Source organism: Sinocyclocheilus anshuiensis, unplaced genomic scaffold (genome assembly GCF_001515605.1).
Source record: "Sinocyclocheilus anshuiensis isolate Anshui unplaced genomic scaffold, SAMN03320099.WGS_v1.1 scaffold208, whole genome shotgun sequence".
Lineage (NCBI taxonomy): Eukaryota > Metazoa > Chordata > Actinopteri > Cypriniformes > Cyprinidae > Sinocyclocheilus > Sinocyclocheilus anshuiensis.
Window position 1 is genome coordinate 1692098 of NW_015557186.1, and position 19419 is coordinate 1711516.

Sequence of the window (19419 nt, forward strand, 5' to 3'; positions counted from 1 at the left end):
AAGCGTTTATGTGCACGTACTTGTCTTCACAAGTTTCAGCCTATGATTTTAACATTCAACACTGGCATCTCTTAGAAGATTTATCAGATATAGATTATTTCTTTATTGGAAAAATTATTGGTGTGTGAATTATGAGGGACTGTCGAGGGAAATTATTCAGACATCATCTTTAGAGGGTTTGTGAAAGCATGCGAGCGTCATGATTTACAGCACTGCAGCCCTTCCTCTCTTTTTGCTTACAGTTTTTGATACTCCACGCCTAAACGTTACTTTTTTGCCAACGCCAAGGTCTCAGACTGTCAGTATCTTTCCCTTCAGGCGCGAAAGCAAGTTTCTGCTTCAGCAAGTTTGATAATAATCTGACCTCATCTGGCTTGGTTAGCCGAGAGTTCACAGCTGCTGTGGGCAGGTAATGAATTCTGTGCCATTTTAAAATTCTACAGATATCACTTATGTGAACCTTGTGAACCGCCTCCATATGTTCCCATTAAAGGTGGCTAAACTATCAGACCCTGTGAGTTTTCTTTCTGAAGTTATAGAATTAATTTTCATCATGTTGCGACCTGATCTCTTGTTCTATGCAAAGTAGAAAAACATTTCCAGATGCGAAAGGTTACCGAGTGGAATCACAGTCGTGTGCAATGCATAATGGTTGTGTGCTAAGACTAGCATCACTAGTTCTCATACATATTTAGCAAACCCATAACTTTAAAGGAATAGTTCATCCTGAAATGAAACCCTCATCCAAGATGTAGATGAGTTTGTTTCTTCATCAGGTTTGGAGAAATGTAGCATTGCATCACTTGCTCACCAGTGGATGCTCTGCAGTGAATGGGTGCCGTCAGAATGAGAGTCCAAACAGCTGATAAAAACATCACAATAATCCACAAGTAATCCACACCACTCCAGTCCATCAGTTAATGTCTTGTGAAGCCAAAAGCTCCATGTTTGTGAAAAACATTAAACAATGCATGGAAAGCTCACTGCCGCAAAGTGAGGAGCTGGACAGAAAACAGGCCAACATCATACAACAATGTCACTCAAATCTAAAACTGATTCAGGGTTTTATTTCATATCCTCAGTTTTGCTTTTGAATACATTATTTATTAAAGTTTGGCTGTGTTCCAAATAGCTTTTTACTGTACTACTCACACTATTTCTGCAGTATACAGTATGCAAGTTTTCTCTATGTGATCAGTGTATATACCGCATTGAATGCAATGCACTCCACTTGGCCTTTTGTTTCCAGTGTGAATCTTAAACATTAAAATCTTTAGAAAGTTTCTCACAAAATTGGATTAAAAATGCAAAATAATATTTGTTACTCCCAAGATCAGGAGGGATTAACTGCTTGCTGAATTAAACATACAGTAGTAGTCTAAACAAAGTATTTAAAGTAAGTATGCATGCATAAACAGTCTGAACTTGTTTACATTAAAGGAATAATTAATGTAAATAATTGTACAATTAACTGTAAAAATTACTGAATCAAACGAATGTTCAGTGTTTCGAATCAAATTCTGTTCTATTTTTTATTCTGAATCACTTTTGAATCAGTTTGAAGACTAGTGAATCGATTCACAAGCTCAGTATTCCATTCTGAACAAAACCACATCGTGGCATAATGTATCCCACAATGCAGTGCACTTATATTCGCTATGATTTAAAACATCCTTGACTTATTATTTGATCAGACTTCCAAAAGTTCAGACATTGTTTTATTGAATATTTATATTTATACTTGGGTGTCAGGCATAAACTTTTATTCAAAGAGACTTGCATTGCATTAAAGTAGGGAAGCTTGTTTCCACCAGGGGATAAATAAAATAAAAATAATTTTTATCTCACGATTCTGTCTTTTTTCTTGCAATTCTGAGACAAACATTCTTTTTTTTTTTTCTCACATAAATCTGACCTTTCCCTCAGAATAATGAGAAAAAAAGTCAAAATTCTGAGTTTACATCTCTAAATTCTGACTTTTTTCCCACCAGAAATAAAAAGTTGCAATAATTTTTTTTTTTTTTTTTTTTTTTTTTGTGGCAGAAACAAGGTTCCATATTAAAGGCTTACATTTCATTAGTTCATGCAATCCTGCTGTTTTTAAATCTAGTTTAAAAACTTACTTTTACAGTTTGGCGTTTAACAGTGAGCGCTGTTCGTTTTATAGTGTTGTTGTTGTTGTTTTTCTATTATTGTTATGTTTTATTCATGTTCGTATAGCACTTTGGTAAACACTTGTTGTTTTAAGAAAGTGCTTTATAAATAAACTTTGACTTTGGGAATGGAACCAACAACCTTGCTGTTGCGAGCGTCACGCTCCCTACCGTTTGAGCTATAGGAATTTACCAATACTTAACCTGGTAATTTATGGAACAAAATCATCTCTATCCATAATTTCTTCTTGAACACTGAAGTGGTGAAAAGTTTGTACAGCATAAAATCAATATTTACTAATGCAGTACAATACGGACAAATTCGGATTGACCTGCAGTAGCAAAATATGTGAGAATTCTCTTAATTGTATGACATTGTCAGTTTCCCAGCATGCTCGGTTTAGAAGCCAGCTGAAAATAAGCGTGAATGAAAGAGGCGAGCAGAGGCACAGTGTGAAGCTGGCTAATGATTAAGAATGTAGTCGTAGCGCGGTTGTGGAGGTGAGACAGCGTGACACGAGCGCGCCGGATTTGGCGAGGCTTGGGATGGTCGGATCGGTCCCGGCCAGCGCATTGTTAGAGGGGTGATTAATTATGGTGCTGATGAAACGTGATGGCGGTGAGATGTCAGCGAGATGACAGCGCTCGAGCGGCGGGAGGGACGCGTCACACGCAGACATCTGGAAGGATCCTCGGGATGCGCTCGCAGCCTCCACACCAGCGCTGCTGTCTCTGTGAAGCCCTTCATGTCACGGACAGCAGCTATTTATGTCTCTAATGCAGGAGCGGCCGGTCAGTGTCAAGGTGACCTAGAGATCATCACCTCCTTATATATAACAGCTACTGTATGTAGTAACTTTTGAGTCAACTAACTTTAAATAAAATGAATATTTTTATTCATCAAGGATGAATTAAATTGATCAAAATTGACAGTAGATGTTGATGTTGATAATATAAAAATGCTGTTCTTTCGAACTTTCTATTCACCAAAGAATCCTGGAAAACAAACAAACAAAAAAAAAAATGTATCACGGTTTCTACAAAAATATTGGGCAGCACAACTGGTTTCAACATTACGGAAGCGTATTGCATTCACTTGAGGAAAAAAAATCTACTCTGTTTTTCTGAATTAACGAGTTAATTATCTCAGAATTACGAGATAATTTTTCATGGAAATAAATTATATTTTAAAATATATTCAAATAGAAAATGGTCCTTTTTAATGGAAAAAAATATTTGACAATTTTTACTGTATTTTTGATCAAATAAATGCAGCTTTGTTGAGCAGAAGAGACTTCTTTCTAAAACATTAAAAAATCTTACAGGCCCACACACCTTTAAGCAATGTAAATCTAAGCAACATTTCAGTTACAGTTTGATTGTTTAAAAAAGATATTAAGATATTTAAAAGAAGATATTTTGAAAAATGTCTCGGTGTTTTATGTCCATACAATGACAGTCAATGGGGTCCAATCTAATTTGAAGTCTAACGTTCTTCAAAACATCTTCATTTGTGTTTGACAAAAGAATGAACGGCGTAAGGGTAAATAAATGACAGAATTTAATTTTTGGGTAAACTATCCTTTTAACAAAGCATTAATTATTATATAGATTTATATATGAGTAAATAGACTCTTTTTGGATCCTGACCTCAATTTCTTAAAAGCCTCAAAGTCTACAAAATGTAAACCCGAAAATGAGCACCCTGAGGACGTAATTGAATATTTTCCTTGATGAAAAACACGGGAAATGCAGTAAATTTCCCGGTTGAATTGCTCTGTTTACTGAAATTAATGGAATGGATGTTGGAAAACCCAAAGGTGCAGTTGAATCTCATGCTTAAACCTTTCTTTGCCATGCTGTCTGGATCTATTTCTGTCTTAAAGGTAAAGAGAAACTCCAAACCTGCATGTTTATTTACATCTTCAGCCTTGTATCGTCTCTTTTCTTTATGCATTAGGACGTTGAACAGACAAGAATGGTGAAAATGTGCATTTAAAAGCTTCATCGTCTTCAGGTCTGAGGGGAAATATGATGTTCTCCACAGGGTTCATGAGATTAAGACGGCTGAGTATATTTCTGGCCGTGAATTGAACTCTGTGTCAAACAGCAGGTGAGCATATGGACTGTTGTGCTGCGTAGCTCCTCGTTGAGTCATTAATTAAGATACAAGCATTTCTGTCACACGGCGAGTGTCTGTTTTTATGCGTGCCGCTGCATTATTTCTGGTGCCGTCGCATCATGTGTGGACAGTCCGCTAAATCTAGACTGACACTCTGTGTTAATTTTAGCAGCTGTGTTTGTCTAGAGGATCTTCGCAGTGGAAAGCGTGACATTGACTTGGTCTTTTTGGACTCTGAGTGAAAAACACGCAGGTGTTGCATCAGAAAACAGCAGACAGCTGCCTACACAACACCAGCCCTGAATCTGCTCTTCTATTGTAATGCGATTTTTCAAATGGAAATTCCTGCCCTTGATTCTTTGCTGTTTTCTCAGAAATATGTCATGTTACATTTTTGCATATTGTCATGAATCCTATATCATGTCCTGAAAACAACAAATTCAGCTGGTCAAAATTTGAGTTAAAGGGATAGTTCACCCCAAAAAATGAAATTTTGCTTTTAATTCACTCAGGTCATCCAAGGTGACTTTTTTTTTCTTCAGTAGAACATTAAAGAAGATTTTTAGCTGAAATTGTGGTCCTTGGTGATTCATAAAATGCAAATCAGCAGCTTCCGGCACTTTGAGAGTCAAAAAAGCATATCAAGGAACATTTAATTTACATTTCATTTACATCAAGGAACATTTTATTTACAACATTATTACCTGTTATCCAGAGTCTCAGGCAAAGGTCTGGAGTGATGCCCGGTTCGCAAGCGAATCATTTGAACCGGTTCTTTTTAGTGAACTAGTTGAACCAGTTCATCAAATCGGACTAAAGCGTCTGAATCAGTTCACGGCTCGAGCAGCACAGATCTACAAGTTACTCAATCAAAATTCACTTTCAGATGCCTGACAGTCACTCCAACTCGAAATGAGCCAAAATAGCAACATATCTGATCCTATGATGAAAGCACTGACTCTGAACTGAGGAAACAGTTCGACTCGGACCGAAGACCGTTAAGCCGGTGATATGAGCATGAGTGAACCGAGAGCTTGAATGAAGCGGCCAAACGTTTTTACGGTTTCTTATGGTTTATGTAAAACGGTGAGCTGATGAAGACTAGTTTTATTCACTTTATATGCTATAGACATGTAAAACATCCACGTTTCACATCATTACTGGGTGCTTTAATAATATAATTGTGTATATGTTACGTCATCTACGAACTAGTGAATTGAACCAGTTTATAGAAACGAACTGTCTGAAAGAACCAGTTTTTGGATTGAGATTTCCTCGTTTGCTTGAGGCTATGATTACAGGTTAATAATATTATAAATAATGTTCAGTTTCTTGCACTCAATCAAAATTCACTTTCAGATGCCTGACAGTCACTCCGACTCGAAATGAGCCAAAATAGCAGCATATCTGATCCTATGATGAAAGCACTGACTCTGAACTGAGGAAACAGTTCGACTCGGACCGAAGACCGTTAAGCCGGTGATATGAGCATGAGTGAACCGAGAGCTTGAATGAAGCGGCCAAACGTTTTTACGGTTTCTTATGGTTTATGTAAAACGGTGAGCTGATGAAGACTAGTTTTATTCACTTTATATGCTATAGACATGTAAAACATCCACGTTTCACATCATTACTGGGTGCTTTAATAATATAATTGTGTATATGTTACGTCATCTACGAACTAGTGAATTGAACCAGTTTATAGAAACGAACTGTCTGAAAGAACCAGTTTTTGGATTGAGATTTCCTCGTTTGCTTGAGGCTATGATTACAGGTTAATAATATTATAAATAATGTTCAGTTTCTTGCACAGATGATCGTTTCACTTCATAAGACCTCAATATATCGTCAGGAGCCACGGGTATTCATTTTGTGTTCCTTAATATGCTTTTAATAATTCTCAAATATGCACAGCTGTTGACTTGCAATTTTATGAATCACCAAGGACCAGGTTTCAGCTAAAAATCTTCTTTACTGTTACTTCTTTACTTGGATGGCCTGAGGGGGAGTAAATGATCAATTACCAATTTTAATTTTTGGGTGAACTATCCCTTTAAGATTAAGTTAAGTCATGTAAAACTACTCATAGTTGAAGTTCTTTTCTAAATTTCACCACCAGGGTGACAAACAAATCCTCACATGCTGCTGTTGTGTTTGGCCTTTAACTGCTGTTTGCAGTTATGTTTAATAGTTATAATTGGATATGACTCTCATTAGGGCGTTTATGATGGGTAGAGAGTGAAATCACTACAGCATCTGCTCTGGGTGTGACGGTGGGATATGAGCAGATGTTATACGTTGATTGAAGCCCAATTGATGAGTGTGTAACGGAGCATTACATCACTGCGTGTGTGTGTGTGTTAATGAAAACATAGGCTGATTCATCAAACAGCGTTTTTTCCTGATGTCAGGGGGTCATAAATGCTGAACGGTAACATTTATAGTGCACACTTTCAGTAAATTATAAATCAATATGTGCTTTCACGACTGGTAAATATAGACCAGTGCAGTTGTGTCAAAAATTAACCTGGAAATGTCATGTGCATTGCTAAGATTGTATTTTAACATGAAACTATATATTTCATTATTTATTTGAAATATTTATATATATATATATATATATATATATATGAGTCTATTTAGGTTCTGTTTTCTGGTGTAGTTGTGACTCTGCACTTTGTCTACTCTATATATTTTTCTATGAAGTGTATATTTTTTAATTCTGTCAATGTCGTTTTGATGTCTTGATTATCTATGGCATGTACACTGTAAAAAATGATTTTTTCATAGTTATACAAATACTATTTCAGTCTTTAAAATGTCTTGTTTAATTCAATGTGTTACTTGCCATTTCTTTGTAAGTATTTGAGTAAATTACAAATTGAGTATTTGTAAGTAAATTATCACATTATTTGATGGCCTCAAACGGCCAGTCTTGAGCTTTTACATGGAAATAAGATTCTCTGCTTTAAGGCAGAAACACAGGGAGAGTGTTTATGATATCTTTACTTCAGAGCTGTTAAAAACATCAAAGTGCTTCTTGAGGACAGAGACGCATCTCATATGGAAAACAGTGTTTCATTTGCATTAGAAAGCATCTCAAGAGAATCACGCCTTCAGTTGGCCATGCAGACTTTGCAGTTTTGAACCACATTTTTAAAAAGTGTTATTAGAATAATATTTAAATCGCATAGCAACCATTTGGAACACTCTTGCATCCACATAGCAACGCCCTGCATGGCAACCACTCACTTCATCCTATATGGACAAACACCTCTCACATATTCACCCCAAAATATCAAAATATTGTGTTTTATTGAGACTTGATGAAAGACCAGAAAAAGCCAAAGTAGTTAAAAGCAAATGTCATACATAACATATAAATTATAATCAATTTACATAACCCTGCCAAGACTTAACATTTTCATTGCTTAAAATAAACTTTAACTGAAAAAAGGCAACATTTCTCATTCTCAAAACTGAATAAATAAATAAATACATACTTTAAACTCTTGACATAGTTATTATAGTTAACTAAAACGAAAAGTCATAAAAAATATTTCAATTACTTAATAAAATAAACATTAACTGAAATAAAATATTAATAAAAACATAATAAAAACATAAAACAGGTTAACTCTTTAGAGGGTTATTATTCTTAACTAAAACTAAAAGCCATAAAAAAATAGTTATTTGAAATAAATATATTTATAAAAAACTTTTTATTTCAGCTAGTTTCCAAGGCAACATTTCTGATTTTCATTTAGTTTGAACTTGATGTACTAAATTTAATAAGTAAAACTGAAATAAAAATTGATAAACACTATATAGACATATTAATAAAACCCAGCATTACTAAAACCTTTATTAAAATGCCATCAAAATATAAAAATAAATTTCAAAATATATTAAATAGTGTTTTTTTTTTTTATTTACTGCAAAAGTCCTTAATCTGAACATCTGTAAATAAAGTTGTAGTAATGCTGCAGAACTTTAACTCTTTCTGTACAGTTCTCTTTCATCAGCTGGTTCCTGAGTAATTGACCAAAAGGAGAAAAGATTCATTTGCTGGACGTCTGCTGAGCAGGTTCTCAGGTCGGGTCTGTAAACCGCGCGACATGATGAGCAGTAGGTGCTGTTTTTGTGGTTTCAGTTAGAAATCAATGTTCATTAATCACGTCAGAAAGCCGCTGGCTGCAGTTCTGAGCGCAGGATCGTTGACCAGCATCACAGCATTTGTACACCACAGCACATTAAAACACACCGCGCTTGTGCTGATGTGCTCCGGTCTGATACTGTTCATTTAGTTCTGTTAACCAGGATTTACTGGATTAGACACAGAGTAAATCCAGACGCTTTGCCAAGAATCAGTCACTATGAAGTGATTTTGGTTGCAAGATATTTGCATGCGTCCTAATTATCGCTGTGAGTATGCAGAAACTGACTTTTTTTTACTTTATTTTTGACTTTATTTATTTGTGTGGTATAAAAAGCACGATTTTAGCACAAATACACAAAAAAATATGCGTGGAGATTATAGCACAGGCTAATTTGCCTCCATTTTTGCACTTATTGTGAAATGTGCATTTTTTTTTTTTTTTGCATTTATTGCATTTAATATTTAGCATTAATTGCATGCCCTGCAGCTTAAAAAACCCTGCCCATTTTCAAAAAAGATAAATGCAAATAAAATGCCATTTAAGACTGTAAATTTCATAGTTGCATTAACAACGTGCTGGTCTTTTATATTAATTTATGTCACAGTGCATTAAAGAATAATCTGGTTGTGTTGAATCAAATGGCATGTGATCTACAGCACTTTAAATGGATTATACAAAAGGTCATTGTTTTAGTTCTCAGTAAGACTTACATTAATGGCTTCAGCTCTGCTTGAGCGTTTAACAGTGTAATGCTAATTGAGGCTGGCGTGACACTGTAAAAAACGTAAAGGTGCTAAATCAAAGTCATAACTGCTCACATTTACACCAGAGTAACTGTCACAAACAGCCATTCGAGAAAACATTATGGATGTTTGGAGGAGGAGGAGGATGCTACAATCACACCCAGAAATGAACATTTGCAGAAAATGTCCTCACCCTTAGGTCATCCAAGATTAGGATGAGTTTGTTTCTTCATCAGATTTGGAGAAATGTAGCATTGCATCAGTGTCTCAGCAATGGATGCTCTGCAGTGAATGGGTGCCGTCAGAATGAGAGTCCAAACAGCTGATAAAAACATCACAATAATCCACACCACTCCAGTCCATCAGTTAATGTCTTGAGAAGACAAAAGCTGAAACAAATCCATCATTAAGGTATTTTTAACTTTAAATTGTTGCTAAAATATGAGTCCATAATCCATAATAACGCTTCCTTCAGTGAAAAAGTGCATCTCCTGTTGTCTCGCATCAAAATCCAGCCACATATTTGTTCAGAGCTGTTTTGGACTGTTTTAGCTTGTTGATCTGTGCAGATTTCTCGCCTGATTCAGACCAGACCACGTTTTCACCGGAGAAGCGTTATTATGGATTATGGACTCATATTTTAGCAACGATTTGAAGTTACAAAAAAAGTCTCACTGATGGATTTGTTTCTTACAAACACGCAGCTTTTGTCTTCTCCAGATGTTAACTGATGGACTGGAGTGGTGTGGATTACTTGTGGATTATTGTGATGTTTTTATCAGCTGTTTGGACTCTTATTCTGACGGCACCCATGCATCTCCTGTTGTCTCGCATCAAAATCCAGCCACATATTTGTTCAGAGCTGTTTTGGACTGTTTTAGCTTGTTGATCTGTGCAGATTTCTCGCCTGATTCAGACCAGACCACGTTTTCACCGGAGAAGCGTTATTATGGATTATGGACTCATATTTTAGCAACGATTTGAAGTTACAAAAAAAGTCTCACTGATGGATTTGTTTCTTACAAACACGCAGCTTTTGTCTTCTCCAGATGTTAACTGATGGACTGGAGTGGTGTGGATGACTTGTGATGTATTTATCAGCTGTTTGGACTCTCATTCTGACGGCACCCATTCATTGCAGAGCATCCACTGGTGAGCATGTCATGAAATGCTACATTTCTCCAAATCTGATGAAGAAACAAACTCATCTACATCTTGGATGGCCTGAAGGTTAGTAAATACTTTTGTAAAAATAGTGTATACTCTGCAGTATGCAAGTACTCATTCAAAGCACATGGATGCAAACCCTCACACACGTGTCCTAATGTGCTGACAGACAAAAAAACAAAAGAAGGCTGAGGCGAGAACACTCCATTATATCTAATAACGTCAATACTACATGTCATGCTTGTGAAAAAAGGGTTTGTAATAAATCAGTGAGGATAAAAATAATAAGTGTGCTCTGCTCCTTCAAATTACCGCTGCCTGGGTTTTGTCGTGTTCACCATTTTTCAGGTGTCATTAAAGCCCGAGTGGAGAGCAGTTAAAAAGCTCTTTGCATTTATTTTGACACAAAGGCAGATGGTGTTGCGGGCACCAGAACAAAGCTGACTTTATTGGAAATTACTTTATAAAAATGTAATGTATATTGCAGAACCGCAGCAAAAATGCATAGTGGAAACAGCCTTGACGTGATGAAAGACCAGGAGAGAAAAAAAGCAAAGGTATAGTTGAAAGCAAATGTGTTACATAAGACAGAAAATATCATCAGTTAATTTACATAAATAGGTTAACTGAAATGAAAACTAAAACAATTGTTGAAATGTTCCATGGCAAAATTTCTAATTTTCATTTAGTTTAACTTGATGTATTAAAATAACTAATATTAAAACTGAAATGAAAATTAGTAAAACAATATAAAAAAAAAAAAAAGATTAAAATTGACACAAACACACAACAAAATTGCTAAAATTTTAACTAAAATTAAAATGATAAAGAAAATATTAAAAATAAAAACTAATTCAAAATATTTCCATCTTGTTGCAAAGGCAACATTTTTTTTATTTTAATTTAGTTTAACTTATTGTACAAAGATAACATACTAAAACTGAAACGAAAATAAATAAAAACTATTTTTTTTTAAACGATTAAAATGTACAAAACACAACAACATTACAAAACTTTAACTAAATTTAAAATAAAAACAGAAAATATAAAAATAGAAGCAAATTCCTTTTTTTCCCCCAACTAGTTGCCAAGGCAACATTTCTTATTTTCATTTAGTTTAACTTGACATAGTAAAATAGCTAAAACTAAACATGAAATGAAAGTTAATAAAAACTATATACGTTTATGTACTAAAATTTTTACTAAAATATAAAAATTCAAACAAATTCAAAATATTAATAAAAATATAATAGTATCTCAATAATACTATTATAACACTTGATATGCAAAGTCAATGTTTTCTTGTGGCTTAAACAGTAGAGCCTGGCGCTTGCAACACCAAGGCTGTGGGTTCGATTCCTAGGGAATGCGTGAACTTAAAAAATGAATACTTTGAATGCAGCGTAAGTCGCTTTAAATAAATGCAGATTGGTCTAGTTGCTAATATGCATGGGCTAAATGCCACAAAATTCCAATTTTGAATTAACTGGGTCTTTAAATACTTTGAATAATGTGAAATTAAATCAGACGCCCCCTAGTGGCAACCCGCTGTTTTCATCAAATGTGGCCTCCAGGTAATGTGGTCAGACTCATCTTTCATCAGTCGAATCCAGTCTTAGGCAATGAAAGTTATGAGCTTTCTGCTAATTTAACATCATAGGCAATTACTGGATCTCAAAAGGAAATATGGCATCTAATGGCAGGGTTTTAAAGTCTGGTCGTGTTGCATGAGTGTCAGCGGTGTTTTACCCAGAGGTGTGGCTTTCTGTAAGAAAGAGAAGTAAGAGAAATGTAAAAACTATGTTCTGCGCGTAAACATTATTGCACACTTTCAATTAAAGAGTGAGTCCTCGACCGCCCATTATTTCAGAGCTCCGGGAACAGAGTAATGATGAAGAAAGTAAAGCACAGTATTAATTAACGCATGCAAACGAGCTCGTTATTGCAGAAGTGACTTGTTCCTCACGGTGCTTTCATACCTGCTGCGTGGATTTATTTGACCAGATCCTCAGGGAAGAAAATCTCTGAGGTTTTTGAGGTTATATATGATATATTTTGATTCATTCAGAAGTCATATTCACACAGACAGATAAGAGCACGTCATGATATGAAGGGCTTCACAGGAATGAGTTATTCACACAGACAAATATGAGATGAAGTGATGTTCAGACATTCCGAGATACTTTATTATATTTTATAAATGGGTTGTAAAGAAGAATGTTTGTTCGTCTCACCATGTAAAAGGTTAATGTGCTATAAAACACATCATGAAAGACCTTCAGCATTTACACATCAAACCGCTGTTACACAACGTGACATTAACTATATCGTTAAAAGAAAATGAATTCATCTCAGGAAAGGTCGATGGCTTCTGTTGTTCATTTATTATCAGATGTGATTTCTATGCGATGATATTTCCAGCAGTTTCACACCTGCCATTTGTTATTAAATCAAACCGGTCAATGCATGTCATTTATCACAAGAAGCATTTATGGCTAGCACTTTATAATGTTCATCAACAGCTCATTAGCAGCTCAAACATATTATTCTTTTACAATTTACAATTCAATTCAATTAATTTACAATTCAATTTACAATTATTTCGATAATTCTGTGGTTGCTAAGGTGTCCTGGGTGGTTGCTAGGGAGTAGCTAAGGTGTTTTTTTTTCACTTCCTTTTAACATTTTTACCATTTGAATGTAAATAATGATCTTTTGAGGTACTAATGCAGTTGCTAAGGTGTCTTGGGTGGTTGCTAGCGAATTGCTAAGGTGTTTTCACTTCTTTTCAACATTTTACACCATTTGAATGTAAATAATGATCTGTTGAGGTGCTTATGCAATTGCTGAGGTGTCCTGGGTGGTTGCTATGGAGTTGCTAAGGTGTCCTAGGTGGGTGTTAGGGAGTTGCTAAGGTGTTTTTTTTTTTTATTATTTTCAATATTTTTCACCATTTGTATGTAAATACTGATCTTTTAAAGTACTAATGCGGTTGCTGAGGTGTCCTGGGTGGTTGCTATGGAGTTGCTAAGGTGTCTTGGGTGGTTGCTAAGCTGTCCCGAGTGTTTGCTACCTAGTTGCTAAGGTGTTTTTAATTTATTCTCAACATTTTGTTTTTCATTTTAATGTAAATAGTGATATTTTGAGCTGCTAATCTGGTTGCTAAGGTGTCCTGAGTGGTTGTTAGGGAGTTGCTAAGGTGTTTTTAAATTATTTTCAATATTTTTCACAATTTGTATGTAAATGATGATATTTTAAAGTTCTAATGCGGTTGCTGAGGTGTCCTGAGTGGTTGCTATGAAGTTGCTAAGGTGTCTTGGGTGGTTGCTAGGGAGTTGCTAAGGTGTTTTTCACTTATTTTCAACATTGTTCTTCATTTGAATGTAAATAGTGATCTTTTGAGGTGCTAATCTGGTTGCAAAGGTGTCCTGGGTGGTTGCTATGGAGTTGCTAAGGTGTTTTTTGAGGACATCCGGGAATGTTCTTATTGTTTAGTGTATAATACGTTTAGCTTTATATAAAACCATGGAAGTTGAATTGCATTCATATAGCTAGGTAAACGTGTGTGTGAGTGTTTGTACATTTTCCAGCAAATTAACCCCTGCGTTCAAAGCCTGAGACTGTAAATGTACTCGTGACAGGTGTCTCAGACATTCTGTGAGCTTGCATGAGGATCTTCAGACTGACTCGGTGTGTTAGTTGACGTGTGTGTTCTCACATGTGAGTTTAATGAATAAATACCGTCATGAGAAGAGCGGCGTGCTGATGGCTGATGACATGCGGGCTAATTGCTCAGCGGAAATGTCAGCCGTATGCTGGGGAAGGAGAGTCAGTCGCTCAACTAATAAATGTCACTTGCTTACTTTGGCTTCACATTTGACACTCCCGAAGCTACAGTATATTATTAGCACATGAAATAGAAATAATAAAAAGCAAATCTATCAGTATCCTCCTGCTATTACACCGATGCTTTGAAAACTAGCACACAGACATCAGTTTGTTTGTTTTTATTGAGATCTGCTTGAAGCATGTGTGATATGATTATAGTTTTAGTCAATAGTCTTTGATGGCTCGCAATAATTCTGTGACAAAAAATTTTGTGAAATATGCATCTTTCACTTTGCAAAATTAGGTATTTGTCCCACTTATTAATTTAACACTTTCCATATTTACAAATAATTGAAAGTCAATACATTAAATTACAAAATACAAAACAAATGCTATATTATTAATAAATTATTTATTTTTTATTCATTTATTTATATTATTTATTATTTCTATATACTTTTTATGTAAATAACAATTGGTTATATATATATATTTATTAATTTACTCTTATTTCTTTAACACTTCTCTTTTACAAATAATTTAATTATTATGAATTATTATGAATTATTTATAATAAATTACATATTTATATATATATTTTTTTATTAATTTACACATACAGTTAACACTTTACACTTTGTGTGTGGCTTCCTACATGTGAGTTACCAGCTTTTGATTAAATTTGGCCGACAATTGATTTTCAAATGTCAATAATATTTAATATAATATTTTTTAAATAAACTAATATTAATATATTTAATATTTAAAAATAAAATAGCTTCACTATTTAAGATATTTCACCCAATAATTTCAGCCTTTTTAATGAGATATTTTTTTTCCAAATATGATCTCAAGACAATTGTACCACCTAGACATTTAATCGCCATATAAAATATCATTGTGAATTTTAATTAAGAAATTAACATCAGTTGTAATTAACATCAGTGTGATTAACAATTTTAATTACATCATAGAACAGGTGTGCTCAGGTAATTATCTGTATGCATTTTTAATACATTTATTAATCAATTAATGGATTTGGATACAAAAATATCTTCACACATGTCAATATGTCATATTATATAACACTATTAAACAATGCTGTGTATTTGTATTTAGCTGCATCTCATAAGATTTCATTAAAACAAGCACTTAGATATGCTATGAATATTAATAGTCACATTAACTTCCCACAGTCAATGGCATCTGTGTGGTTCTTTGTGCAGCCCTTGATGGCAATAAAGAACCTTTATTTTAAGAGTGTTGATGATTGGATGTTGTGCCAAAATATAATAATAAAATACAATAATAATGAGCAGAGTTCAGTTGCAGTGCTGTGGCTTTTTGAGATCTGTGAATGAGCAGATGATTTCAGCTCGTCTCTCTAAAGAAAAGATGGAAACACAGCACTGAATTATTCTCACGGAGCAGTGAAACCATTCTGATCTGGATCATATAGAAACTCTAGAAAATGCTTGAAATAATTAATAATAAATTAAACAAACTGGCCAAGTATGACGTAAGAAACAGCAGGACTGATGGAAAAAGAGCCGTGAGTCTGTTTAGCTGCAGTCATTTGATAAACGACGAGGCAGACTCTCAAATTAAATGTAAATAATCAGATGACTTATTATTTCATACATCATTTCAGTAAAGCTGATGAAATAGAGAATAGCAGTTTTTTCTATTTTTCATGTGCTAATCATGTCATGTTTTGGGGCTCATGTTCATGCATTGCAGAAATATTGTGTTGCTCCTTTACTGTTACTAATCATCGTGAGTGATTGCAGTCTTTTATACTGTCTGTATCAAGACAAAGTAAAAAAGGAGAGGGGATTAAATTCAAACAGCTATTAATATCCACACAGTGCATTATTATTGTTCTATATTGAGAAGACAGATCAGTTGTTCAGGGATTCTTGAGTTTGTTCAATGGCCTGTTTTATACATTTGTGCACAGCGCCACCTATTGACCATTTACCATTAATCATTAAATGAGCAAGAAAAAAAAATCACTGAATAACTACAATGTTTTTCCATTGAGATACAATTAATATTTGAATTTGTTTATTTATTTATTTGTTCATTTTCATTTGAATTAGATCAAGATTTAGTCATTTTGTTGTGTGAATTTATCAATTATTAGTTGTTGTTGTTTTTTTTTTTTAATCTATCTATCTATCTATCTATCTATCTATCTATCTAGTTGTCTGTCTGTCTGTCTGTCTGTCTATCTATCTATCTATCTATCTATCTAGTTGTCTGTCTGTCTGTCTGTCTGTCTATCTATCTATCTATCTATCTATCTAGTTGTCTGTCTGTCTGTCTGTCTGTCTATCTATCTATCTATCTATCTATCTAGTTGTCTGTCTGTCTGTCTGTCTGTCTATCTATCTATCTATCTATCTATCTAGTTGTCTGTCTGTCTGTCTGTCTGTCTATCTATCTATCTATCTATCTATCTAGTTGTCTGTCTGTCTGTCTGTCTGTCTGTCTGTCTGTCTGTCTGTCTGTCATCTATCTATCTATCTGTCTATCTGTCTATCTGTCTATCTATCTATCTATCTCTCTATCTGTCTATCTGTCTATCTATCTATCTCTCTGTCTGTCTGTCTGTCTGTCTGTCATCTGACTATATCTATCTATCTATCTATCTGTCTATCTCTCTATCTTTCTGTCTATCTATCTATCTATCTGTCTATCTATCTATCTATCTATCTATCTATCTATCTATCTATCTATCTATCTATCTATCTATCTATCTATCTATCTATCTATCTATCTATCTATCTATCTATCTATCTATCTATCTATCTATCTATCTATCTATCTATCTATCTATCTATCTATCTATCTATCTATCTATCTATCTATCTATCTATCTATCTATCTATCTATCTATCTATCTATCTATCTATCTATCTATCTATCTATCTATCTATCTATCTATCTATCTATCTATCTATCTATCTATCTATCTATCTATCTATCTATCTATCTATCTATCTATCTATCTATCTATCTATCTATCTATCTATCTATCTATCTATCTATCTATCTATCTATCTATCTATCTATCTATCTATCTATCTATCTATCTATCTATCTATCTATCTATCTATCTATCTATCTATCTATCTATCTATCTATCTATCTATCTATCTATCTATCTATCTATCTATCTATCTATCTATCTATCTATCTATCTATCTATCTATCTATCTATCTATCTATCTATCTATCTATCTATCTATCTATCTATCTATCTATCTATCTATCTATCTATCTATCTATCTATCTATCTATCTATCTATCTATCTATCTATCTATCTATCTATCTATCTATCTATCTATCTATCTATCTATCTATCTATCTATCTATCTATCTATCTATCTATCTATCTATCTATCTATCTATCTATCTATCTATCTATCTATCTATCTATCTATCTATCTATCTATCTATCTATCTATCTATCTATCTATCTATCTATCTATCTATCTATCTATCTATCTATCTATCTATCTATCTATCTATCTATCTATCTATCTATCTATCTATCTATCTATCTATCTATCTATCTATCTATCTATCTATCTATCTATCTATCTATCTATCTATCTATCTATCTATCTATCTATCTATCTATCTATCTATCTATCTATCTATCTATCTATCTATCTATCTATCTATCTATCTATCTATCTATCTATCTATCTATCTATCTATCTATCTATCTATCTATCTATCTATCTATCTATCTATCTATCTATCTATCTATCTATCTATCTATCTATCTATCTATCTATCTATCTATCTATCTATCTATCTATCTATCTATCTATCTATCTATCTATCTATCTATCTATCTATCTATCTATCTATCTATCTATCTATCTATCTATCTATCTATCTATCTATCTATCTATCTATCTATCTATCTATCTATCTATCTATCTATCTATCTATCTATCTATCTATCTATCTATCTATCTATCTATCTATCTATCTATCTATCTATCTATCTATCTATCTATCTATCTATCTATCTATCTATCTATCTATCTATCTATCTATCTATCTATCTATCTATCTATCTATCTATCTATCTATCTATCTATCTATCTATCTATCTATCTATCTATCTATCTATCTATCTATCTATCTATCTATCTATCTATCTATCTATCTATCTATCTATCTATCTATCTATCTATCTATCTATCTATCTATCTATCTATCTATCTATCTATCTATCTATCTATCTATCTATCTATCTATCTATCTATCTATCTATCTATCTATCTATCTATCTATCTATCTATCTATCTATCTATCTATCTATCTATCTATCTATCTATCTATCTATCTATCTATCTATCTATCTATCTATCTATCTATCTATCTATCTATCTATCTATCTATCTATCTATCTATCTATCTATCTATCTATCTATCTATCTATCTATCTATCTATCTATCTATCTATCTATCTATCTATCTATCTATCTATCTATCTATCTATCTATCTATCTATCTATCTATCTATCTATCTATCTATCTATCTATCTATCTATCTATCTATCTATCTATCTATCTATCTATCTATCTATCTATCTATCTATCTATCTATCTATCTATCTATCTATCTATCTATCTATCTATCTATCTATCTATCTATCTATCTATCTATCTATCTATCTATCTATCTATCTATCTATCTATCTATCTATCTATCTATCTATCTATCTATCTATCTATCTATCTATCTATCTATCTATCTATCTATCTATCTATCTATCTATCTATCTATCTATCTATCTATCTATCTATCTATCTATCTATCTATCTATCTATCTATCTATCTATCTATCTATCTATCTATCTATCTATCTATCTATCTATCTATCTATCTATCTATCTATCTATCTATCTATCTATCTATCTATCTATCTATCTATCTATCTATCTATCTATCTATCTATCTATCTATCTATCTATCTATCTATCTATCTATCTATCTATCTATCTATCTATCTATCTATCTATCTGTCTGTCTGTCTGTCTGTCATCTGACTATATCTATCTATCTATCTGTCTGTCCATCCATCCATCCATCCATGCATCCACAACTAAATAAAAAGAAATGTTGCCTTGGAAACTAACTGAAATAAAATAATATTTTGTATGTTTAATTTCAAGTAACATTTTTTTTTATTTTCTTTGTTAACTGTATTTCAGATAA